This window comes from Lepeophtheirus salmonis, chromosome 6 (genome assembly GCF_016086655.4).
Source record: "Lepeophtheirus salmonis chromosome 6, UVic_Lsal_1.4, whole genome shotgun sequence".
Classification (NCBI taxonomy): Eukaryota; Metazoa; Arthropoda; class Copepoda; order Siphonostomatoida; family Caligidae; genus Lepeophtheirus; species Lepeophtheirus salmonis.
In genome coordinates, this window is record NC_052136.2 from 7,213,729 (window position 1) to 7,241,180 (window position 27,452).

At 29.8% G+C, this 27,452-nt stretch overlaps 1 protein-coding gene across 3 annotated transcripts in view; it reads left to right on the top strand.

Moving 5' to 3' along the window:
- Positions 1 to 5,501: 5,501 nt before the first annotated feature.
- The window catches only part of LOC121120303 (synaptic vesicle 2-related protein), a 62,991-nt gene continuing 41,040 nt past the window's right edge, over positions 5,502 to 27,452 (top strand). For 2 of the 3 annotated variants that reach the window (XM_071889061.1, XM_040715159.2), the window contains exon 1: positions 5,502 to 5,766. The gene's annotated coding sequence lies outside the window, so the exon portion shown is untranslated. Of the gene's footprint in view, positions 5,767 to 25,427; positions 25,490 to 27,452 lie in introns of all 3 variants that reach the window. The other variant, XM_071889062.1, reaches the window with a different exon arrangement.

Here is a 27,452-nt window from a genome sequence, read left to right on the forward strand (position 1 = left end):
ATCATGTATAATGAAAATTGCGAAATGAGAAGTGATTTTATTATCTATTTTGTCTTTTGTTCGAATTCATTTCATTCGTGGAACTTTTTTGGTGTATACATTGAAATTTGGGTCATGAATTCATCATTTTTTCAATGGAAAACAACCATTTAATGCGTTTTATAGTAATAAACATTACATATTTTGAATACAAAAATCCAAAAGAACATCACTTTTAACCAACAATAACAAAAATGACCTGTAAATTTCATTTATTTTTATATTAAGGTGAAACATTCCTAAAGAAAAATAAATTAGGAGTTTCAACCTCCTAAAGGATACCCACATTTTTCAATATATAAATACAGTTACTATGGATTACAAGCTGCATTCAAGAGAGAAAAAGGGAAAAAGGTAGTATAATGTATAACGTATAGAGAGGATGTTTCTTAACCCTGCGTTACTTCCTTTCAAATCCTAATACAAGTATTTTTCTGGGGGGTTTAAAATTTCGAGTATTACTCTAATTCAACACTAGTGTATAAACGGACCTGCCTAAAACCTTGAAGAAAAAAGAAGGTAGAATTATTTTCACCCCCTCCTATGATGGGTTTCTTTTGTGGGTCAAATGATTGTTGGGTCTTTTCTTAATGTCAATGTTAATTACACTTACTAACTATTTTTCAGTACCTATGATAGTGTGATAGGGTATCATTATAGATATATGTACATGTGGAATATATTTACCTAGTTATAGTTATATGTTATTTTTATAGTACTTCTATTTTTATTTTTATTCTAAAGTGTAATTATGCTAACAAGGCGGGCTAGTTTGTTATGCCAACTTTTTATAAAATAAAATAAAATATTATTGTATGTATTATTTCATAATTTAAATAATGAAATAATTAGTTGAATTTTATGGTTTTTTTTTATCGATGTGAAATTATTTGTGTGAAGTGTAGCCGTATTTAAAAGAGAATTAAGGACTTTTACGTCATAAAATAGTTACTCTCTATATTTCATTGTTTGTTAATTACATATGAAATGGGCATGTTGTTAGAGAACACTTTGAACCCTAATAATAATTAAATTCCAAAGTGGGTTTTTTTTTTTTTTTTTTTTTTTGGGGGGGACATCTACTTACATCAAGCTACTTACTGGTTAGAGGAGCTGTATCTAAGAACAAAATTGGTCATATTCGTTAGATTGTTTCAAAAAATATTTACAGCATGAGATTATATCATTTTTTTGTTTATTATGCTTAAAATAGGAACTCTTATTTTTTTAACTTCTAAGTTAGTTTTATAATGAATGTATAATCAAAAAACCAATCACCAAGACACTTAATATTAAGTGTTTTCACTCACCTCCTAAATTGCATTATAATTGCAAGGAACGCCATTTTGGGGGATCGTAGTTGCTATTCTTATAACATAAGTTGTACAAATTTTCAATAAATCTTTATTAAATAGTTGAACAACTGCATTAAATAACACGTCTTCATGCCAATGATAAATAGTGATATTTGAATTAAATCAAAGTCAAATTTACTGAAATTCCTGTAAAAGAGCTTAATTTGTACTATAACAGATTTGAAGTCAATGTTTTGAAACTGACTCAAGATTTGAAAATTAGCAGATTTGGAGATTGAGTAGAAAAAAAAAACCCAATCTATGTCTTCCATCATTTTTTCAGAGGGAATCAAAAAATTTAAAATTTGAATCCTTGTCCTTTTTTAAAAACAAAAATGAGCTGTTGTTTTTTTGAAAATTGGTCAAAATTAAAGATTTTGATTTTTCTATTAATCGAGTTTTTGATAAATTTTTTTATTCATGTAACTGATTTTTTTTAAAAAGCATCAGAAAAAAGACAGTCAATGATTTTATTGATACAACACCCCTAAAATTAGGCACGTATTTTTTCAAAAAAACACGTGGTTTTAGAACTTTTACAATGAGTAAATACATTTGCAACAACCTTGGAAGGTCATGAGTAAGAAACTCGTTTTTTTTTCAGTTTAATGATCAATTGATCCCATATGTACAATTGCATTTATGAAATTTTTGACCCAAAAAATCATCAAACTACTCAAATCGAAAATTCTAAACTCCTGTAATAAATTATGATACGTTTATCCTTATAAGGTTAAAGGGAAGCATTCATCATAATCCAAGTTATATTTTTGAATGTTAATTTGTACACAAATGATAAATTTATTTAAAATAATTTTGTTTCTTTACATATAAATTGTATGATAAGGCCTTATAAATATTAGTTTTAATTATTTTCTATGGGGAATTAATTCTTCAGTTTTATTACATAAGAGACCTCATACCATTATTACGGATAATTGGTGATTTATAGTTTTAGAAATAATATAAAGACGACATACAAATGCATTTTTGCAAATGTAATAAATCATTTTATTTTAATAGTCTTAAAAGCCAATTAAGATAATGTTAATAAGGACACATAAATAACCAATTTCTTCAAACATTTTTTTTTTTTTTTCAAATAACTATTTAAATTTGTGAAATTTAAATACATTTAATAATCGTCTAATTCATTATTTTTAACAAATGCCTAACTTTTATATTTATATGTATCCTAAAATTATTGTATTCTCCGTTGTGAGTTTAAATTATAATTCTACAAAAATAAAGGCTTTATTTATTATAAATAAGCCTTATAGGCAGACTATTATATTTACTGTCTCAACACCTCCCCCTGTCAAAATAAAGAAATTCTATCATATAAAATATTTCTTGATGGAAGGACAGAACATACGAAGTGGTTAATTTTTTTCCAAACAAAATTTATTATATTCAGTATTTTCTCCACTAAACCTCTTCATTTTGATGGAACGAGTTTTTCAAGTTTGAAGATTACAATATGCAATTTTTTTATTAATAAATAGTTTAAATACGTATACGTGTACACCAATGATAAATGTGGTAGCCTGCTTTTAACTGTATTTAATAGTTGATTTATATGAAGCTTTTACATTAATTGACGACTTTGTGTTACTTCATGTCCTTTGATCATATTGTAAATATGTTTATGAAATAAAAAAAACTGATTCATCGCCACTAAAGATAGAAGCGTATTTTCCTTTAAAAAAATCAATTAATGTCAAACCCTGAATCTATAGAAAAGCATTTCGTTTATAGGCAAATTTGTACAGATTTGGATGAACATAAATTAATCTTAAAACATTTTAAATAAAACATCAAGAAAAAAGATTATTAGTAACACAATATGTAATTTGTTTTTGACTTGAAGGATAATTTATTTGATTAAAAAAATCACTTTTTTTTTGTGGTAAATCAGTCACTCAGGTATTAAATTCAACACGAAATGTTAATGGATTTTTTTTGTATGTACTTCTTAGAAATATAATGTAGAATTACATGTTTGACATACATATAGTATATATTTTATGGTAAATGAATGGGAAACTAAATGTTCACTTGAATGAGTAGGGGAGGCTGGAATATTTGCAATACTTTGCAATTTTTTTATTTTTGACTCAATTCTCTTGCTTTAACTAAGACAAAATCTCCATGCTATTGTTTGAACGTATTTAGATATTATATCTCTAATTTTTTCTTCACCAATTGCATTGGAATATGACCTATTAGATGTTACAAACACCGCTGCCTTTGTTGCAGCAACAGTTAAAAAAGCTATTTATTATTTTGAAGATATAAAAATTTACTCAATTTTTTTTTACTTATTTTTTTAGAATAAATAGCCTTATAAGGTGTCATATTTTTAATTTTCAATGTATTACAATTTATTCAGATTATATTATAGATTACTATTACATATGTGTATATTGAATAAATTAACTCTCATAAATTTATATAGAGTGATATTCTCTCAAAGAAAACATGGTTGTTGTGAAGGGATAATATATATAAATTTTATGAAAAAATATTTTACCCTCAAAATCAGTTTATATACAATATCACGGAGAAAAAATGACAAAAGTAAATGATTTTTTTCAGTTGTAATTTACAATTTAAAATATAATTGTAGTGTACATTTTGAGACTATAGATTTTTAATGTTCGAGAGAAGAAAAAAAAGGCCTGAAGCAACTCTTCCCGATCTTCCCTACAAACAAAGAAAATTTAAATTCCCTATATATTTATACAAAATATTTGAATAAAAAAATATTATGATTAAGTAATTGTTGATACTCTTTCTTTGAATTACCGCTATTTACATATAGGTACTAAAAATTCTTGCTTGGGAAGGTGAACTTTCTAATGTTTTTCTTTTGCTGCACAGGTCAAGAAAGATATACCAATATAAATAAGCGATACAGTCTATAATAGTGTTACCCTGGTAACAAAATTTTTGAACTGTTTCCGTTAGTATAGGATACTTTTTGACTAAAAATATGATGTGTAGTAAACAGAAATTCATTTTTTCCGGAAGATGACTTTAATAATGTGTATCTCACGGTAAATAAGTTTAGAAAGATAGCAAGTAAGTAAGAAAGTAGTAAGAAAACTTATTATACAGCTTTGTGATTTTTTGAATGTGCGTCATGAACACCAACAAATAGAAAATCCGCCCTATTTTACAGGTTTCTTTTTAAAAAAAACCAAGCCCACCAACTGAACATGTGAATAGTGTTTATATTCCTGATACTGCCCATCACGAGCAATTTTGGCTTTGTCAATTCTGTTTGGTAATTTTGATATCAAAGATGCACCACGCTCTGGAAGCCCAATGAACAAAAATGTGGATAAAATAATGGAAATCCAGCCGTGTTGTAAGTACGGCTTTGATTGACAAAGAGATATGAATTTATTGAAAAAAAGATTAAAAAATAATATAAAAAATCTATCAAAAATAGTGAATTTCTTTTTATTATTCATATTAAAACAAAATCTTGCTAGTACAATTCACATGCACTTACACGGGGAGCCACATGGTTTTTACTTTGGGGTGATAAGGGAGAGGGGTAAAGATGATGTTCATATCTTGCTTTTATTTAAAAAGAAAATTTTGTTTGGGACTAATAAAATTTAAATATATATATATTTTTTTTTTTTTTTGGGGGGAGGGTTATACCTAAGAAGTTTACTATAATAGTAATATATAATTTAGTATATTACCGTTTGAAGTGTTGCTTGGTCAAACAACAATAAGAATATAATTTTATGCATACATATTTTGATGGGCTTGTTCATATAGTATTTATGAGGGGATGAATAGAAATTGACTGAAAAATTGTTAAATTTATCATGTACCAAATTTTGTATTAATTATCAAACAAAACAAAGAAGTGTTCATCTTCTGTTAGTTTACAAAACAACTAACAATGTAGGCAGGAATGCGTACATAACTTCTTATTTACATATATGTACGTATAATTTCATTATTTTTACCCTATGTCTGCGAGGAATAAAAGCCTTAGCAAGCAGAGCGTACCTATACAAATGCACGTAAGAATATTATACGCACACATTTTATTTTGATCTATAAAGAAACTTGTGTGTGTTCAGTAATGAAAAATTCGACGGACGTGATACATATGTTCCTGCTATTGTTAGACTAGAGATTAGAGGTGACCTGCTCTGGTGTGTTGACTCTTAGCATGTTAAAATTTCATGAATAATTATTGTATAGTTTTGTTTCTAATTACTTGTTATTGAGTGCCCCATATAGTTAATTACAAGTGAGTCCCTTACAATGAAAGAAAATATTTATATTTCATTGGGTAATGAACATCTTTTATTGACGAAATAAATGTTGTTTTGAATCCAAGGTAAGAATTGCCTTCTATTTTATTACATCACAAACTTTTAAGTGTCTAGCTCTTAATAAAACACAAAAGCTACGAATAAAAAAAAAAAGTGTTGTATTTCATGAAGGGCTTTGCATAAAATTCTACTCTTCACAAAGAGTATAATAATGTTAACTAAACATTTCATGTGGAACAAAAGAAGGTTTGGGGATTTATGCTGCTTTGAAGACTATTTTTTATATTCTCTATTTAAAAAAAGGAATAAAAAATTATTGTATGTAGTACATGTATTTATATCACTCAGTCAAATGAGCATGAGTAAGATTAATATGTTCTTATGATAAAATGCTCTCTGTTTGATACTTATTCTGTAGTTATCTATATTGTAACCTTCCCTAAGAAATAACAAAGGCCCAAATTCAGTTAGTAGTTCCTCAATTCTTCCCAATTAATGTGGAATTATTATTTACATTTATATTAGCAGATAATTGTTTCCAAATTAAAGCTAATTCGAGTCCCCCAATTAACATCCCGAGTATTAATAGAGTGCAATAATAATAAAAAATCAACAGGTGACAAAAAAACATTTCGATATTAGTATGAACTTATACATTTCTATTCAAGTTACTGAAAAGAAGAGCCCTTTTTTCATCACAAAAAAATAGATTTAATTTATAATTGGTTAATTTTATTTATTTTCTGAAAGTCCGGGGCATTTATAGTTTTCCAAACTTATGCAAACTTTAGATCGACAAACTTGTTCTGGCCATTTGCCGTCCTCTTTAAATATTGCATATGATTGCCCAATAGAAGGAATTGTAATTTGACACTTCAAAATGAACCAATAAATCGAACGAACAAGGCATTTGATGCATTGTTAACCCCTTATGATCTATGAGTTAACATGAAAATTGAATGCCTAAATATGTAAATTAGATTTAAAACTTATTCATAAATAACTAGGTATACATAAGTCACTGAGCAAACATGAAGTTTTCGTTTAAAAAAAAAGTAAAATACATAGATTGCTTGTTCAATAATAACAGTTTATAATTTGATGCAAATGAATCAGCCTATGTATTTTAAGCACATAAATGAATGGGGTGTTAGATGGGCTCAATAAACCTATTCAAAATGTATATGTATGTGTGTAGCCGTATAATGCATCCATTTCTAATAATTCACAAACGTATACAAGCAATATGACTAATATTAGATATATAACGAATTGAATGTAAGTTTTAACTTGTAAAAATGATTTTTTAACTGTTAAATAATTGTATGCCTCGTAGCTAGTGATGAAAGTAGTGTATATTTTAGCTCTTTCGATTTTTTGGAGTTGGCAAATTGAAGAGTAAACTTTCTTTTCCTCAGCTGTTGTCATTATTATTTAATTCTGAGGATTCAACTTCCTGTTCAACTACATACAAAACATCATTTATACATACGAAACCGAAAAACGAAACATTTGTACATAATGGAACATATGTGTGAGCTCATACAGAACGCAGAGTAACCCTGAGGATTTGTTACGAAGTGATAATTGTAAGTCCTGAGTACTCAAAGTAGAATTGATTATCGACTTCGGAGTAATTCTTGCATATGTCCTTGTTTATTTCCTTATCCCACTCCCTCCTGGTCACAGCTTCTTGTAGCTGATCTAATGAAACATCATGACAGCTAAGCTGATTTTCTCTAAAACATTCTTCAAATTGTCAGGGTTACCACATTGACTTGCAGGTTCTTTCTTTTTTACATGCCCAGCGTGCTCGCGATCAGCATCGCTGTTAATACTTTAATGGCATTTCAGTCATATCATTAATCAAATCTTCTCTTACTTAGTGTATCTGGTGTTGAGACACTGTCCAAGATCGTTATATTTTAATTCAGTCTTAAGAGGTTCTTTTTTAAACAATTTGGGCCCATATATCGGAAATTAAAGAAGTATAAATAACCAATCTGAAATGAAGAATTAATTGCAACTGCAAGAATCATAATTTACATTTGAACACCAAGTGTCACAAATGCTAAAATGTAAAGTATTCTGCAATGCCCCTTTTCTACGAGTAAATGTATTGTTGAATATGACGAATGACACATCCTATCATTCGTCATACTTATGTTTCTTTTTGTAAATATTATGTGTAAATATGTATTTAAATACAATGTATGTAGATGGAAAACCTTGAAATGATTCATTTGTCTTTTATTATGTGTGTTTTCTTAACTTGTCAAAAAGAAATTAAGACTTTCAATCAGATTATGTTTAATCAATGAATATTTAAACTATTAGAACAGAAGGTGTACGAAAGTCAATACGATATGGGACATTATTATGTTTTTACTTCATTGATAAGTAAATAAGAGTAGATTTAAGCCAATTTATGAAGATATTCAATATTAATAATAAATAGATATTTAGAAGTATACAATTGTAATAAGTATAAATTGCAGTCAATTAATCGATTATTAAATTTATTATAAGGCTAACAATTAAGACAAAATACAAATATTAACTTTAATCATTGAAGCACATAATTAAACACATATTTATGTATGTGCATTAGACCATTATTTACAATTGATAAATAAGAAAATAATTTTAAGTGTTAATGTCATATTAATATATTTTACAATTGACAAGACACTTAATCAATCCTTTAGTGTCAATGAACACTAAAAAAATTGTTTTTATACACAGTTTTGTCACATCAGAAGCGTTTAGTATAATCTTTCATTTATTTATTGAACATTGATGTGGATATTCTAAATCCTTACGAGAGTGATATTTAAATATGATGACAATTGATTTATTAATACAGGGAATGACTTCCGACTCACTAACTTTTGAAATATTTTTAACAATATTCGTATTTTCCAATATAAGTCTACTGAAGTTATAAGATAACTAATAATTTATCAAACATATTTGGGACATAAGAGTTCTCATGAACTATTTATGCATATATGTATGTTGGAAATAGGAGAGTTGAATATGCATTGTAGCTTGGTTGATCTTGGTATCTAGAAAAGAAGATCATATTAAATTTCATGGTCAAGGATCGTCTACTAATTTTATTCCAATGACAGAAGAGAATCACAAGTAATAATGGAATCGGAAGGGAGGAAGAAGTATATACAATCACAGAAATAATACACCCTTACACATGAATTCAGTGTCATAGATATGAGTTGTAAATTTGGTATGTACAAAAATGATATTTGAGACTCAAATCAATGAATGACCACACTAAAAATATAAGGAGACGAAATATAGTAGATTTTTGAAGGAGTTTCAATGGAAAAATTGCATATAAAGGATGATAAGTATCTTTGTTCCTCTCTGTACATTTCATTCCAGTATTACTCCTCTTTATTAAATCATAGATTACTTAACATCTGGATAGACACTAGCCGAGCTAACTCCTTGATAAAATTGTTGAAGATAAGAATTAATTTTTTTTTTTTAAATTGATGGATCATGAACGGAAAAACAGTGACTTATACCAATGTATTAAAGTATGAAATTGTGGATCCTCGGTAGAAAGATTATGTCCTAAAGTTTCCTTTTTCGGAAATGAAACTTGAAAGAGTGCTCCAAAAGTAATTATCTAGTATTATTATATTATGTCGAAGAAAGAGCTATTTTTTTATACAGGATTTCTTTCAAATCTAACTTCTAATCAGAATTTTTTTATTAGATCTTTCAACAGATTTGCCATCTATATAAACAATAATAATTGTAAATAAACACTCATCATGTATTACTAGAACAAAATTTATAGAATTTTTTTACCAGTTATCTAATAAACTTGTATAGGCATTTATTAACAATTTCCATATTTGATCTTGGAAGTTTATGCGAAGAAGTTCTTAATTTTTATCTTTGAGCTTTCGACAAAATGATTTATGAGTATGGCAACAAGGACACCCATAAATTGAAGGCATATTTAATATAACGGATTGAATCAAAACAGTAATAGTTCTAATAGAGAAGTTGCGTGATTTAATTAAATTGTTTATCCATGTGTTAAGTAATCCATAATCAAACATATCTTCAGTTCTCATTTGGACATACCAAGTTACCCCTTCTATGAAAAAAATTATAAATGTTTTTAAAATTGTGGACCGCATCAATGAGGAGATGAACTCGCTTTGAACTATCTTGAGGGTGAGGAATTGAGGTCTGAAGATTACCTCCACACAAATTATGGATATTTATTTTTCTATTTACTGTGTGATTGACAACAGACGGATTTTTATTTTTTATTAATGTACTTTTTACGCAATTACTCCGGTGTATTGAAATATGTATGTTCTATATAAATAAAATAGAAGTTCGTTACATCTATGAACTAGTGATAAAATAGAATTATTGATTCGGTCTATTTCATGCCATACCCCATCTTCCAGACACTGCAATTCTAATTGAATAAAATAAGAGGGTGGATATAGTATATGTAAATAAAATAATGAAAAAAATTAGGTATTATAAACATTATTCATAAACAATATCAATAGAATTTAAATACATTAAAAACATTTGAGTAAATGGAATGATTTTCATTTGCTTGGATGTAAGATCAATCTTCATTCATTAAAGACAGTATTAAGATAATGTTGGTTATTTGATAGTATACCTTTATAAAAAATTTGATCACTTAAAAAATAAAAACAAATAAAAATCCTTGGAGATGCTTATTTTTTAAATATATCTATTTTTAAATTAAAGATTAAATATATTTTCTATAGGGTAATGAATAAGTTTAAAGGGTCTAAAAAAGAGTGTCTTTTTCCCTCATTTTTAGCCTAAAAATGATAATATACTAAGTTCAGAACAAGATACAGATTCCTTTCAAAATACTTTTACATAAGTTTTATTCTGATACTACTTTTAATTTGGTCATTTTATAAGGGTAAAAAATGTCTCTGAACGATAATAGTTCCGAATGACTATAATCCCAGATATTTCAGAATTCAGATGACTAAGAAAAAAACTGAAATAAAAGATAAAAAGGTAAATGTGAGTATTGGATTTAACTCATTTATGCAAAATTCCCTTCTAATTGTTCCCTTGTGTAGTTCAAGATTTTTTTATAAATTCATTGTTTAAGTGGATTAATCCATAAATTAGTCTATATAATTAATGCATCACTCTTAATATTTATATTAACAATTTAGTTATGTCATATTATTTTCCTTGAAAGAAAAAGTGAGGAGTATCTCCATGGATTATTATACATATAATAAATTGCCAGAAAGAAATGGGAGAAAGTGGAAGCCGATTATTGCTTTTAGCAGGTTTGCAAAATTATCTCTCATTTTTTAACAAATAAATACTTCATGGAGATAAGTATCTTTGTAAAAATGTATAGATATACGTACATATACAAAAAAGTCAGGTTGGTATGTATACATAGATATGGTTGTGGTGCTGTAAGTACACATACAATGTTTCATGTTCAAATATTTATGTCCAGGTAATACGTGAGAATTGCAACTTTTAAGATTAAAATATTGGCGATATGTAGAGTTGAAAATCGATTATTGCTTTTAGCAAGTAAAAAGAAAACGGAAATCAACATGGTCACCATGACAATTTGAAGAATATTTTGAACATGTCGTTACCTTTATTATATCACGCAACCTTTCATCCAAAAAGAAACAGAAAAAAGGCCCGCAATCATCTGGTAGTTAGCCAAATAAGTCAATCATAACAATTGCTATTTATTTCTGAAGCACTCCCATACAATCATTGTCATATTATTTATCTACCATTTTTAAAATATAAATTACATAGACTTATTTCATAATATTAAGATTCCGCAAAGTATTTTGTTCGACACTGTATGAGTTTTTTTTTTTTTTTTTTTTTTCAATATTTTATTAAATATGACGAGGGATCAACAAGAAATTGTATTCCTGTTCTTTTGGAAACGGAGCATAATTATTCATAACGTATTACCTTCGTTTATTCATCAATAAGAATAAATTATGAAATAGCCATAACTTATCAAGTCAGAGGGGATTGACAGCTGACAACAAAATACATTGAGTATTTTGTTGTAAGGGAGGTAACGCCGTCTTGAGGTTTTGTTTAGATCAGCTACAATCAGACTTGGAGAGGGAGGCGGAGGAGTAGTAAGTAAAAAAGAGCATTGGCATGAATTACTCTCACGTCAATTCTACATTCTACCCTGACAAAGACTTACACTTATTACCTCTCAACAAACCATCAGGCTCATTCCCCATCCTTTATGAGCAGATACAAATGTTCAATGAGGTTTTGAGTATAGTAAAAAAGGACGTTCACTACTCAGGAGTTAAATAATAATGTCAACAGCAGAGGAAAAGAAAATCCATTCTTCAGATTACCAATTCCAAAAATACGGGCGATAAATTGATTCACGACGATAAATTACATCGGATTTTTATTATTTCTTAGGATATCAATATTGTTTGACAGCTCTAGTAACTAGCAGCAGAGGGTACCCACGTAGCAGGACTAAATAAAGACGAAATGAAACAAAGAATGAAGTGAATGAAAAGAGACAGGAGGAAAAGAGAGATTAGGAGAGAGATAAACAAAGAAAGAAGGGAAAAGAAGTTTTTATCTCCGTCAAAAACCGCATTTAATTATCTCTGAGGCCCAAAAAAAATAGTATACGTCTACTTACTAAATTTTAGACTGATCTGTTTGACCGTTTTGGATTCCATGTGTGATAACACCAAAAACAGACTTATAAATATATGTAAATCCTCAATATATAATTTTAGAAGAAAAATGCAAGGTATGTTCTACTTTCTTATGCGGCTTGGGCCCAAAAGTACCGTAAGATAATACGTTCCATTCATTTGTAAGATGGTAGTTAATGGCAATCCTTTCATCTGAATGATGCATAATAATATTAATCCTTTGGCCCCAAGAAAATTTTAGCTTTGACCCCAGCTGAAATTTTTTAAATATAAGTAAAAAAAAAATTATAAACAAAGATTTCAAAGGATGAGCTTTTATTTTACATATATAATAGCTTCAAAAGGCGAATACTATTGGATAAATGTAAGAAACCCCCTTTCTCAAATATTCACGACGTAATTTTGAAGATAGCTCAAACAAATAATGAGCCTTGTTATGGTATTGTTTAGCTATTATTATTCAATCAAAGGAGTAAATTACGTAATCTTTGTTATTTTTTTTAAGTGCTGTTAATTTGAAGGGTGTGGAGGGAGTGAGGAATTCTTTTATATAACTACATACATGAGAATAGTCTCTTGTTACATTTTCTTAAAAATATGACTTGTATCTAATCAAAAATTGCATCAATATACAATAATATATTGTTAGTAATATATTTTTATTGATACAAGAAACATTTATAAATAAATACATGTAAACGGTCATAACCTGCATCACAAGATTCATTTTTGCCTGCAAAACAGGTTTTTTCTATTTTCCAAATGATGCATTCATTCAAAATAGAAAACTTGTAAATCAAAATTATAACTAGAATTCATTTATACATATAACATTTGCATTTCCCTCCTATATCAATGAGGTATGTCAATATCTAAAGAAACAAATAATATTTGGACAAAGTTTCTTTTTATGATTATTGAAATAATGAATTTTGGTTGCTATTAATGGGTGTACTGTATTAGTTTCCTCATGGGTCAGCTTTGTCTTTCTATCTCAATACTGGATATGGTGACAGCAGAAAGTTAAAGTTCAACTATCGCAACCTCTCAACAATAAAGAAATATCTTTGCTAAGTAAAGCGAAGAATATATAATTGGATTAGAGCAAGAGGGATCTCGACTTTTTAGAGACATTTGAACAATTTGGATAATTCATGAAAGTAGATGGAAGGTCTCATTATGAATTCTACTCTTATCAAGTATTCGGGAGGGGAGAGGGACTCAGAGTCGATTCGTGGACTGAGGGAAGAAGCCGGAGGAGATCATATCTCATTATGTAAGGCACTACAACTTTTTCTTGTATCTACCATAAATCATTACAATATTATTACTGGATGAACGTAATAGGTATCATAGAGACCTAACACCGAAAATTACCGTAAATATACATTAAAAATCCACTGATTGTCTATTCCAAGTTGGAAACTTTTTCGAGCAATCGTGATCGATGGAGTTGTAACCCCTTTCCTCACCTCAATTCTAAATACATGTTTCATTTTGCTTCACTTAGCAAAGTTATTTACTTATTATTAAAAGGTTCCAATATTTGAATTTCAACTATCCCCTGTCTCTGTTTCCAATTTCGAGATAGAAAGATAAAGTATGACGTACAAGCAAAATAATACAATGTACCCCTATAAACTAAATATTTTTATGAATAAGGGCTGCATTAATCTAATCCTGAGAGAGAAAAAATAAATTTGCATAATGACGCCAAAATATTCATATTCATATTATTTTAATAATGGAACAAAAATATATTTTTTGGGGCAAAATCAAATCTTCTTTTTTTTTAACATCTCAATAAAAATTTTAAAAAAGCTTTTTTTAAATTTATATCCATTTTTTTAAACTTTCACTTTCCTATCTCATCAAATAAAGATCTAAAATTTAGGTTATGTGCTATTTTCATAACAAATGTCTTTTTTTCAATATATATTCAATACTAATTAAAAAACTATTTTTTAAGTTAATATCCATAAAGATGAAGTTGACGTTAGTTTTCATATTTGATACAATAGGACACTTAGATCGAGCATATCTTCTGCAATTAAGAAAAGATTTATGTGGAAATTGCTATGAATAAAAAATGATGATGATGATTTTTTTTTTTTTTAATATCAATTGCCCTCAAGTTGACCTTAGTATTCCTATCTGTCTAGTTTAGGCTTCAAGAATTAAAGGTGTATATAAGTCCTTTTAAACTTTGACCATTCAAAGTTATGTAGGCGTCATTTTAGATTTAAAAAATAAAATCTATGTGAAACAGAGCTGGGGATGTGTACTCAAATCGTATTTTACCGTGATTAGGATTTGACTCCGATTTGTGGTCAGGGCTCGTGGCTATACAAAAACTTCTGCAAAAAGGCTATTACTTGTTTATGTTATTTGGATGGGAAGTTCTTATGCATCCACCCTTCAGTCCCAAACTGGCACTAAGTTTCTACTAGCAACGTACTTCGGGGTTCTAATTTGGCCTCAAGAGAGGCCTGATAAAAAATTATTGGTACAGTTTTTTGCCAATAGAGAAAAGAGCTACCCCAAAAAGGGCTTTATGAAGTTGGATTCTTGTTGGCAACAAGTTATCAAACAGAACATGGCACGATTGCCTTAAATTCGATTATCGTAACATTTCTTATAAAGCATTGAAATAAAGCAAAAATACGAAATTAATTTGTCCCCAATCTATTATAAACTTTACATGAAAAATGTATTTTTTTAAACTAGTATTAACTATTTGAGATGTTTTTTATTCTGTATGCATGTTCATTGTGATAAAGCTTTAAAAAAGAGGCAACAAGCATATTAATAGAGAAAAATTATAACTCTATAATTATCATTATATACTTCTCTAAGTTCATCTTTTGGGTTTTGATTCACACCATTGTTAGGGATGGAATTTTTGGGGGAGAACATACCAGTTTTATTCTCTTTGCACTCTACAAAAGTATCACCTCTGGGTTTGTTTTGTTTTTTGATCGAGGGTGTGTGAATGAGTGAGTATATAAGAGGTACATTTTTTTGTTTCAATATTATTTCAACCGTCTAGTCTCTTTTTTCCTTAAAGTTTATTTATATTGCGTCTACTCAGAATTATGAAAAGTGACTCGAGAACAACTTTTTCAAGGACATAATGAAGTAGCTCTCAAAAAGCCTCGTGCAGCGTTAGAGTTGATGATTTTAAATCTAACCGTTTTGGCGTTACTTGTTCTATCAGTTGTAATAGTTTTTTTAACTTCTCCCTATAGTTGTACTTGAAAGAACGTCATAAATCGATCCAGCATCATCTATTATATATTCATTTCCATCATAATGGTAATACTTGGTGATCCTTGAATTTTTATAAGGTGGTACACACTGACAAAATGTGAAAACCACTGTATACTAAGGTACATGTTAATCATACAAAAATAAAACTATATATTGCACATTTGACTATAAAAATAATCGTGCTTAGTGAACTTGAAATAAACTTTTCTTTATAATAAAAATAAAATATAAATAAAGACAACAATTGGATAAAAAATCATGGCTTTCGATTATATCATGTAGGATTTAATATACAATGTGTTTGATTTTTATGTATTTTCATTTGAGACTTTTTCTTATTAGATTTATTTCCAAGTGGTTTTTATACTTACATGTCTTGAACACGATATCTTAAATGACATGTTTTGCTTTTTTTTGTTTTTTTTAATAATATTACTCATTTTTTTTACAACCAAGATAAACATCAATTGGCATGTTTGACCTACATAATTTGTTTACTCGTGCCTTTACTCGTGCACGAGGCTTTATTATGTTGTACTACTATTCTGTATTGTAATGAACTATGGAAATAGAATCATATTCATATATTTTATTTATACATCAAAACAATAGGGAAAAGACTGTCTCAATTTGATCAATAGGTAAATAGAGAGTAACATTTTTTCAACAGCTGGAGGAAAATGGAAAGCCCACTGCTGATCAGTGAGGCTCACTACGCAGTGCATATTGCTCAAACAACGGGTCTTCAAGATAACCTCCAGATATATTCAAATTAAAAATATATATGTCGTTACCCTTTCTAAAAATACAGTAGTTCTTCAGATTGGACCATTAATTCAAGATATAAAGTGGCTTGAATGCTAGTAGAACACTAGGAGTCCTAGAAACAATTGACACTTCAAATCATTTGGGCATCGATCAGTTCACAATATATTCAGAGCATTTTTGATTCAGTGTTTGCATGTATAAAATGGACTAATTCCTAATTTTTCTAAATTTGTAAAGAGTGTCATTTTTGGAGAGATGGGGGCTGAGATAGGCTCATTTTAGATACATCATGGATTTTTTCACCTCAAAAAATTATAACATATGATTTTTCAAAAAGTTACAAATATTTAAAAAGTTTAAATACCTTTTTCTTTCTATTTATTGGGTTATCATGAAATGAGTTTTAGATATAATATATTTGGAAGCTTCCAAAAGAACAACATAAAGTCAAAATAATACTCTTTGAAGTTATTTTAAAAATAGTATTTGATCTAAAATATATATAAAAAATGTTGTCCGGAAGTGATTTTTCATTAAAATGAGATACATTAGGATTCAAAGGGTAGCTCCCTCATCTCTATAGATCCTCTGACGTTACAACGTGTTTAATTTTAGAATGAAGCTATATACATGTTTTTCCTAAGAACTTTACATTTTGTAATATTCAAACCTCTACAGTTCTCCCTTTCAAAAATGACAGAATTTTTTTAACCATAACGTTTCTTGTTTGTAGGAGAAAAAATGCCACAAGAAATCACATTTTGATAGCATGGCAGTTACGAACTCTTTTTTCCCTTCAACAATTGACCATCCTATACCTAAATTTACAGGTACATAAGGGCAATGTAGTAAAAAAAATATAATGTATCTGGATTTTTTTAAGGGGGTAATAGCGAACGGGTCATTTTGGCCAATCAAAAAAATAATATTCATGAAAAAAATAAGATAGTATCATTGTTAAATACCCCTCCAACACTTTAAAAATTTATTTATTTGGTTCTAAATAAAGCTTTTAAACAAAGTGACAAAATGTACTTGATAGCTTTAGTAGTTTGCTTGTCATTATAGTATAATTTTTCTTATGCAAAATTTCGCTTTTTATGATACAACAAATATGATTACTTCATCATTTTTCCGCAGGGCGTACACAACTATTTATTCCCTTCGCAGAATTTACCTTGTTAATTCTGTTAAAAAAGTTAAATTTGTGGAGATTGTATATTTAGTTATAGAGCAATATTAAAGCCTACTCAACGCCTGTAGCGGACAAAAAGGTAGTCGTGAAGCAAGTAAATTTTGCCAAATCTTAGTCACATGGTCGTTATTGGTCCTTTGCTTTATATGTAGCTTATTTTTATGAAGATAAGAAATTGAAATTTATTGTCTAGTCTGCCATTTATCGAGAAATAAGATTTTTTTAAATTTTTTTTAAACGTAATTGTCTATAATAGGAACGTCCTTTTTGTGTTAAACATGATTTTTTTTTTTTTACAGCAATCAAATCAATAAGACAGAACGTTTTATGACCAATAAAAACATAAATTTCCATATTTCATGAGTGTTTTATTTTCTTCATTCTATTTCAAATTAAAGAAGTCACGTTGAACAATATACATATGTACATAAATTGCAATGGAGCATGTTAAAAATAAATAAGCAATGTCTTCAGTACAGTTATTTACACTATCAACTGTGCCGATACAAATCTACAAATTAAAAATACTTATTTTTTAGTTCTTTAAGCTGTAATTCATTTCTAAGTTAGTTAGTATATGGGGCATGAGTGTTTTTAATTTATATTAGTTTGTAAACAATAGAGATTGGGCTCGTCTTGTAGCAAAATAGTACAACTCACTGAATGGTAATATTATTTAGTTGTATTTTACTTACATAGAGGACGGTGTTTAAATTACTTTCAGCCATTTCCTCCCAATAAGGAATAATTATTTATCAACTATTGAAAATTATTCACAGCTTAACAGTAGCTAATTCGAATTCAATCAATCAACCTCTTTAACATTATTTAGAGTAAAATAATCGGACAGCCAAATCCAGTGTAATTAGTTAAGTTAAGGAGATAATTTCTGAAATAGAATTATTCTTATTAGCCAATTTGAGGACCCACAAATCGCATTTAAAGTTGACAAAATAGATCTTCCCGATATAACAATGGGAAATTTATAGATCTTATTTAAAAGATCATATCAGGTCCAGTATAAGTCTCTTCAATCGGAAAAAGATTGTAAATTATAGATAAAATTCTTGGGTATCTTAACTTAAATCACAAAGCATGTATTTGACTCAAATATGGCCAGGACATATTGGTCTGTATGGTTATATGAAGAAAATTAATTAATTGGCGGTTTCTCATTTTCGAGATGTTTTTTTTTTTTTATATTGGATCACTACAGGGTGTTGACAAAATCTGCCACTTAAAAAAAAGCGACAACTCCAATCTTATTTTATAATATTTATTGATAAAATAAAAACGATTATCTTTACCATCTGCGGTCAAACCCCGCTCACTGCGGCTACGAAACCGAGAACAGGCATCTGCGCTGCTTCTATTTCTCCTGGATGCAGGTGATGAGAGGCTGCTTGGTGTTATGGGAGGAGTGGTTGGTCATGTTCTCCACGTAGGACCAGACAAAGTAGACTACGGGATCAAATCTGGTGATGAGGAAGGCCAAAAAGAGAACGTTACGAACGCAAAGGCATTGCTTTTCAGTCATTCTTGCGTCCGCTTAGCTTTGTGGACTTGAGCCGATTCCTGCTGCCACATCCACGGCCTGTCCCTGACAACAGACTTGATCCACGGCCACACTACGACATGACTCTCACTTGACACGCCCCCAAAGACCATGACAGTGCCCGTAAACTTGGTCTTCATGACCATGGAGACGTCTCTGTTGTTCACGGCAAACCAGCGATGGTTCTAGGAGTTGTGGATTTGATCTTGTAAAAAATTCTTATCGTCAAAGAAGAACCAGAGCATGTTCGGCGACTTTGGGTTCCTCAAGATGTTTAGCAGCCTGAAGCTTTTGAGCAGCCGCAGCTCTTGAGTCTTTTCCGTCAGAAGTTGGGCTAAATCTTTTTCCACCAAATCTCAATTTTCATTGAAGAAACCCTCAAAAAATATTTTGGACCTACAATTATAAACTTAAACATTATGTTTCTTTCAATTTATGAAAATTTATTATATAATTTTCAAATTTACATAAATATCAAACGGTCTTTTTGTCTGACGCCTGTAGGACTTGCACCTTAAGTCCTCCTTCCCACAAGCCCTCACGGTCCACTCGGCCACTTCAATACAAATCATTGTCTATTTTAAGTACCCTAACACTCGCCCTCACCGAAGGTGTCTAAACATTAAGAAGAAATAGCATTGACCATTTTCAATGAGATTTCCTACTCCTTCCTTGGGCCGAGCAATGGTGGGTAACCCTTTTCAATACACATTCCCCTACAAACCGACTTTAATACAAACGGACACTAATAGAGAGTAAGCCAGTACCTAACTAATACTACGTTAGTTGATCTGTATACTCCCTTATGACAACAAACATATAGAGTCTTCCTTTAATCAGGATCGAAAACGTTGTACACTTTAGTATATTTTGTGCAATTTAAATGGTAAAATAGACAAATCGTTTTTGGCTAAAGCAGTCTATTTTCTCCAAAAATTTAGAAAACATGTCGAGAAGGATGGTGAGGGGCCTAGTGACGGTGATTTACTTGAACCTTTGTTACTCAGAATTGGCAAAAATTGTCCAAAGTCATGATTTGTTGAGACAAATAACCAAAAAAAAAAAAAAAGAGAATAATCCAGTCGCATTGATGAATGCAATAACTGACATCATCAACTAAGTGTCCGGTTCAGTTGTCCATTTTGTCAGTAATGAAGACCTACAGTACTACAGCTATGCATGTCGCAAGGGACTGCTTTTTACCGCGTCAAATAGGCAGGATCCCCAAACCAAGGCTTTGATCAAGAAAAAACAGAAGCCTTCCGTGAAAAATCTTGTCTCGTTCTTCTCAGATTTGAAAAATTTATGTCAAACTCAAAAGCATAACTTGAGGAACAATAAATGGTTGGAAAATAGTCCTAATAACGTCCCTAGCATCATGTAGGTCAAGTACCCCCAGAAAGTTATGATTATTGGCGTAGTTACCAGCGAAGGTCATGTTATTCCTCCCATCATCTTCAAGCAGGGCCTGAAGGTCAACACTAAGGTTTAAACCAGTGTTTTGCACACCGAAGTCTTCCGCTGGAGCTGCAGGATATTAAAAGATCGACTTTAGATAAGGACACTCTGTCACGCCAGGAAAAGGACAATAGATTTTCTTGATTCTGAGAATGTGATTTACGTCCCACATAGTTCTTGGTCTCCTAACTCGCCGAAATTAAACCCTTTAGACTATTTTCTCCAGAGAAATGTTAAACTGGTTTCCAATTAAGTTTCTTACAACACCACAAGATCCCTGAAAGCTAGATAATTCCGGACTTTACCAAGTGGGATGGTCAAAAAGGCAGTGGGACTTTTCCGGGAACATTGTGAATGTGTGGTCAAACCTATTGCCAATTTTATTGAGTGAATGTCAAATTTATGTTATAATGTTGACTTTTCTGAAAATTTTAATAAAATCCAAAAAGAAATATTCGTCATGGGTCGATATGTTTTCACGAGAAAAGGAAGCGTTTTTATTTAGGGGACTCATATTATTTTTTGGACAAAGATATTAACACTCCTGTTTATATATATACATTATACATATATTTGGAGGCCGGCCCCATGTGATTCATAGGACAATCTATGGCCTTTTTAAACTTGCTGCACATTGATTTGTTCAACTCTTATTGAATCTTGTTAATCAGTGAATATATATTTCTCCTACTTAATTAACAACAGTCCAACAATGGGAGGAATTGCATAGCTGTTGAACTACCAATAATAATTAACTACATTACGGCTTTTTGTAAAAATTGATGGAAGGGAATGTTGGTAATCTAAAATAAATCTGCACAGTTATCCTTACTTTTTTTTATTTTGAAAATTAAAACGTTATCGGAATGCAAAAAACACAATATTTATCTTTGTCAGCAGATATGTTGTCCCTCTGAGTTATCATATTTTTTTATAACATGTTCTCAGTTATGATTTTCCCCAAGATTATAAAAATTTAGTAATGAGTGCATTTAAACAACCTTCTTTTCTGAAAAAGCTTTGTCATCATTTGACAAAAAAACAGAACAAATACAACTGCTTTTTGTAAAATTGATGTTTGCATGACCAGGATCTTGTATTAACCAATGTATGGTTTTAAGTTACCTTAAGTAACATAAATAGACCTTGCTAATTGGAAGATTTATAAAACGTCACGAACGACATACGTACAGGGTGTCCCCACTTATTGAGGTTTTTTAGGAAGAAGATAAATCTGTGTTGTACTGGTACTTTTTTAGCAATAAAGTCCACTTTTTACTATTTTTTCTTTATTATTTTAGTATGGTTAGGCAATAAAAACATTATATTCCTCATGAATTATTTAAAATTTGTATGCCAGACAAGATAATTGTAAATTTAAATAATCTTAACCTAATCAATATTATTTATTGAGCAAACTTTTTAATGGCAAGTTTGTATAATAAGTAATAGACAAACACTTTAAGTCTAGGTATCAAATTAAATACTTACAGGACACGCCCTTCTATACAAAATTATACACTTTTACTATGTGAATATATAGGCAATGTTTGAACAAACTCATCAACAGTTATGCAAAAAATCTTGCTTACCTCATATATATATATATATAATTTATTATCAAAGTATTAAAAAAAATCCTATATGAGGGGAAATACATCACTATACGGGGAGTCAGAATAATTACCAACCCCTGTGTTATGCGGTGACCTCCTGGATGTACAAATACCTAAACATATTCCTACACAATGAACTGATATTATCTTTGAAATTTCGTTTAGAGCACTTCCAAATATTTTGAAGCCAAATGAATTGATTTATGAAGATGTTTGTCTTATTATGTTACCATGAGCACAAGTTAATTAACATAACCACTAACATATATACGTATGCATGCATGTTTAACAACTAATATAATGTACCCATCCTATCTTTTGGAACGCTCCTTTACATCATGTCCAATCCTAATCATAATCATCTATCATCCTTCACATGAATGATCATTCGTTCTAAAGGACCATTAAAAGTATTTGGCTAGGTTACTATACATAAATGTAAATGATGTCCTATTAAGATAGATTACCTTTTTAATGTATAACAATTTAACCATGAATACTGAGTGTATTATTACTCGCATATCGAGTTTTTACTGACGTCCCATATCGTATAATAAACCGAAAGTTATTAAATAAAATGCATAATATTAAGAACGTTTTTAAATGGCACCCCTGGAATGTTTTTAAACAAAATCTAAAGAAAACCGCACCAATGGCTTTGAAAGTAATAATAAAAAAGAACTTCATACCTGTAGTGAGTACAACTTAATGACAATTAACAAACTTGATATTGGAGTTAAATCAAATTTATAATAACAGGAAATTCCTTAGAAATGCCTTGATTTTTGTAGTGAATTCTATTTCGGATGGATAAGAAACCAGAATAGTGGGATAATTGGAGAAAATTATCTGATCAGTATCAAAAGTAATAATTCATTTATTGGCCTCAAGATGTAAATAAGAATATATAATCCTAAAATGAGATATTTTTTAAAACTTATTAGGGTCTGATAGTATAATTGCATATTAATTACTAGCAGTAGTATCCGGCATTAACCGGAGTAATTAGGAGTAGCCTAAAAGACAAATTTTACTTTTATAAAATAAAAAATAACTCCCCAAGAAATCATAAGTGTTACTATGTTGTTGTTGTTTTTTCATGAGCACAGTTAGACATAATTACTCAATACTTATATCAATTCATATGACATGTTCTCTCCTACAAAAAAAATCATAGTTTGATAATTTTTATAATATCATGTGATAAATTATGTTGTTTTAGTCTCTAGAGCGCTCACTAACAAAATCATGATGCTACATACAAAACACCTACGAGAGTTGGTATATTTTTATATACTAGCATTGATATATTATTCAAATCTGAATATTTATGTGCAGTAAATGACTAATTTTCTACTAATATGTGCTACATTGATGTTTTAAATCAAAATATGTTGATAATACACATCAGAGAGCACTAAATATAGTGCACCAATCCACCCTGAGATTTTTTTTTCTTCAGACATTTATACAGATAAACTTTACTTTATTAATAAGAAGATTTAAGCAACGCGTGTGGAGTTACATTACAGAAAAAGAAGAACGAACTCCTTTGAAGCTATGATACATCATATAATATGTGACTAATCAGTCAATAACTTACGTCCTCACAAAATATTAATAATGAAGAACAAACAACATATATAAAATTATAATAATGGTTGTACAGGGAATGTTTAACAACCAGTATGTCTTTACTATAAATTCACGGTGCTAGTATCGGGGCAAACACTCAATAAGATTTTAAACGATAATTATGAATAAAAACCTGATGAAATTTGAAAAACCCAAGCACAAAAATGATGCTAAGGAGTTGTTTTAATTTTTTCGACAGAAATTCGACTTCTACTTAGTTTTTAAAATTTTCAATATTGCCTGGTATTGATCAATCTTTGATTATAAATTTTTAAGAATTACTATTGATAAAATAATTTGTCTTCTTTTAGTTAATGTAAATAATACTTTAGTGATGTGACGCAAGCTGAATTTTGCTGCATGAGTGTTTTCGACCTGGTATTGATCTGATAGACCCTTTTTAAAACATATATGTAATTGAATTAACTTGTGATGGGACTTACAAAAAATTCTCGTTACTTTTGTTTATAATTTTTCTATAAATTTCTAAGAATTAAAATAAAATAATTTAATTTATTTGATGATTCCGTGAAGTTGATGGAAAGTACCGAATTTCTTCCTCCGTAAAATTCCAAGTCCCACATCCTGATTTAGGAATTTTTATTGTGAGAGAGACAAAGCGGGCTGAAGCTGACAAGATGATACCTCTCAACTCATCCTCCCGAATAGGCTGATAGTTCGTTATTCGGCTGGCGATGAGGGCTTTAAAATTAAGAATTGAAAAATTCAGAGCCCTTGTTACCTCAGAAGTTTCACCCTTCTTCTTTGAGATTCCAAAAAGAACAAGACCTTTAGCATATTTTTCCCATTCGTCAGGCCTTTTAGATTTGTAGATACAAAATATTTTAGGATATAGATGGCAGGGCAGTCGAAAAACGCATGAAGTGTGTTATTATATAGTTTTCCACAGCCCTTGCAGGGCTTAGTATATTTAATATAATCTGTGGAGATTTGTAACTGCACAGTAAACTTTTTATCATCATGTATTCCCCTCAGAGAAGACACTATTTTTATTTTCCATCCCATAGGGAGGCCCAAACGCTTACTACGCAGCTCTCTGAGTCCATCCACAGCAGCTTTTGTCAAATTTTTACAAAGGCGAGCTTTCCTAGATCCCTATAACAAAACTTATTCCCCTAAAATATTTTTTTGAGCAATTATTATTTATATTATTTTATTACAATATATATAAAATTATTAGACTCAAGTAAAAAATTCATGTGTTTTATATCTTGACTAATATATTTAATATATATTTTTTCATAACTTAGAAAAGCAATAAATAGTGAAATACTTGTTATAAATAATAATACATAAGAATCGGAATCGCAAATTAAACATTCAAACGATTCGCGAATTCCGATTAATTGTTCCATCACTACTAAATACTACTATCAGTTTTTGTGGCTCTTTTCTTTTTCTTTTTGGATTCATAGCTGAGAAGGATTGCCTAACGGCCAATTTTTTATTTTCTGTTTTATTTTTGTAGGAAAAGTTGAATTTTGGAATAAGGATAGCAAAGTGATGGACTAGATACTTAGAATATGAATAGTATGTACTTTAATCATTCGTCTAATATGGAACAAAATACTAAACCAATCAAATGATAGAAGATTTTTTTTTTAATTTGAATTTCAAGGAGGCAACTCATGAACCATCTTTATTCTTACTAATGCTCTTTTCAAAGATGAAGTACATACATATATATAAATGGTTTTTATCAGCATACGTAGTACATATTTTGTGGACATAAAAGTTCCTACCTGTATTCATGAATGCATGTTTGGTTATTTTGATCCTTCCTACATGTTTACTTTTGGCAAAAGAACGTTCTAGAAAGTTGACCTTTGATTACTTTATTGGGTTCGTTTATGGGTACGGAGTGGTCCATTAAAATCTCAACACTTTGAATTTTAAACTTCAATGAGATAAAAGTTATTAATTAACTATAGAATTTGATAAAATGAATACTATGAATAGATTTTTGTCTGAGCTCTCATAATTTCAGGGGGTCGCAGAAGGCTTGGTTCCTGCTACGGATGTAGTCCTCTGTCACTGCATCCCAGTGCTGGCTGACAGAAGCTTTGAGGATCTCAGTGATTCGATGACAGACACTGCAGGCCTTCCCCTAGGCATGCATCCAAAAAGTAGAGTCGGGGGAGGGGTGGTATTAGGGTTGCAAGGGGGCCAAAGTATTTAAAAAAGAGTACAAAAGACTCGTTCAAAAGAGTCTTGCAACGGAGGAGATTGGTTTCTTTTATTGCTGGTGTCAAAAGTGGCATCTCCATCCTCAAGAGGTTCTTTTATCCAACTTATTCATAGTTCACAGGACTGTCTGATGTGAAACCCCGAAATATCTTACATAGGCCCTTATGGACTTGGTGAGATTAGCCTGGACTATTTTCTTTAATTCCTCCGGATCCAGTTTGGCCTTTTTGAAAGACCCTTCTTACTCTCCAACGTTTCGTACTTTCTGACAGTGTAGACGGTGGTCCTGGAAACACCCGACTACTTGGAGTGTGCGAATGGAAATTCGTTGATCGAGTGTCATTTTCTCGACTTGTAAATATGCTAGAGAGCTCAGTTTTTTTGTAAGTTATGGTTTATGCTGTAATATATCGAAATGTGATATAATTTCAATCACTCAACCTTCATTAATTATTGAATAAGTAAGTGTTCAGATTTAATGGACCACCCAGTATATCTACTTATAGTCTCATAAGTAGATATATATAGGACTAGAGAAGAATGAAAAAAAATCCCTTTGAAAAAAGAAATACCAATTCTATATTCCTATTTGAAACCTTTCCTTCACAAAAAAAAAAATATATGTATATGTATATAAGTAAAAATATATAGAAATTTGTAATAAAGCTTACCAAATACAAAATCCTTCTTTTTGAGATAATAACCAAAAGTAATAAAAGGATTTTTTTTTTCCATTTCTCCAATTTGCTCTTTCAATGTCATCTAGAGGGTCATTGTGTAACATAATTCTTCCTGATGTAGCTTTATACAGGAAATGTTGTACCTATCAGTAGGTATAATGGGTTGTCAAGATACCAATATTTTTGTACTGGTGTGAGTACCGGAATTAGTATTCATATTTTGATACTCGTACGACAAAAAATATCAAACCAAAAAAAAAGTCGCCTAGGACAAGGAAATATATTTTTAGTTACAATAATAACATACCTAATATTAAAAATAAGTTGGCAAGGACAAAAATATATACTCGTAGAAACAGGAAGGATGAGTGGATCCGGATCTATTTATCCGAATTATTGTAGTTATGATACATCCAAGTCATCATAAATTATTTTATACTTTGAACGCAATTCAACATTAATATTTGAATAATAGCTTAATAAGTAGTTATATTACTAATAACTATTTTAAAAAGTCAGTGGTAGTATTATATATTTACTATAATAACTCAAACATCAACAGCTGACATATCAATTTCGTATTATTACACCATATATTTTCCAAATACTCAAAGGAGTGTTGTTTC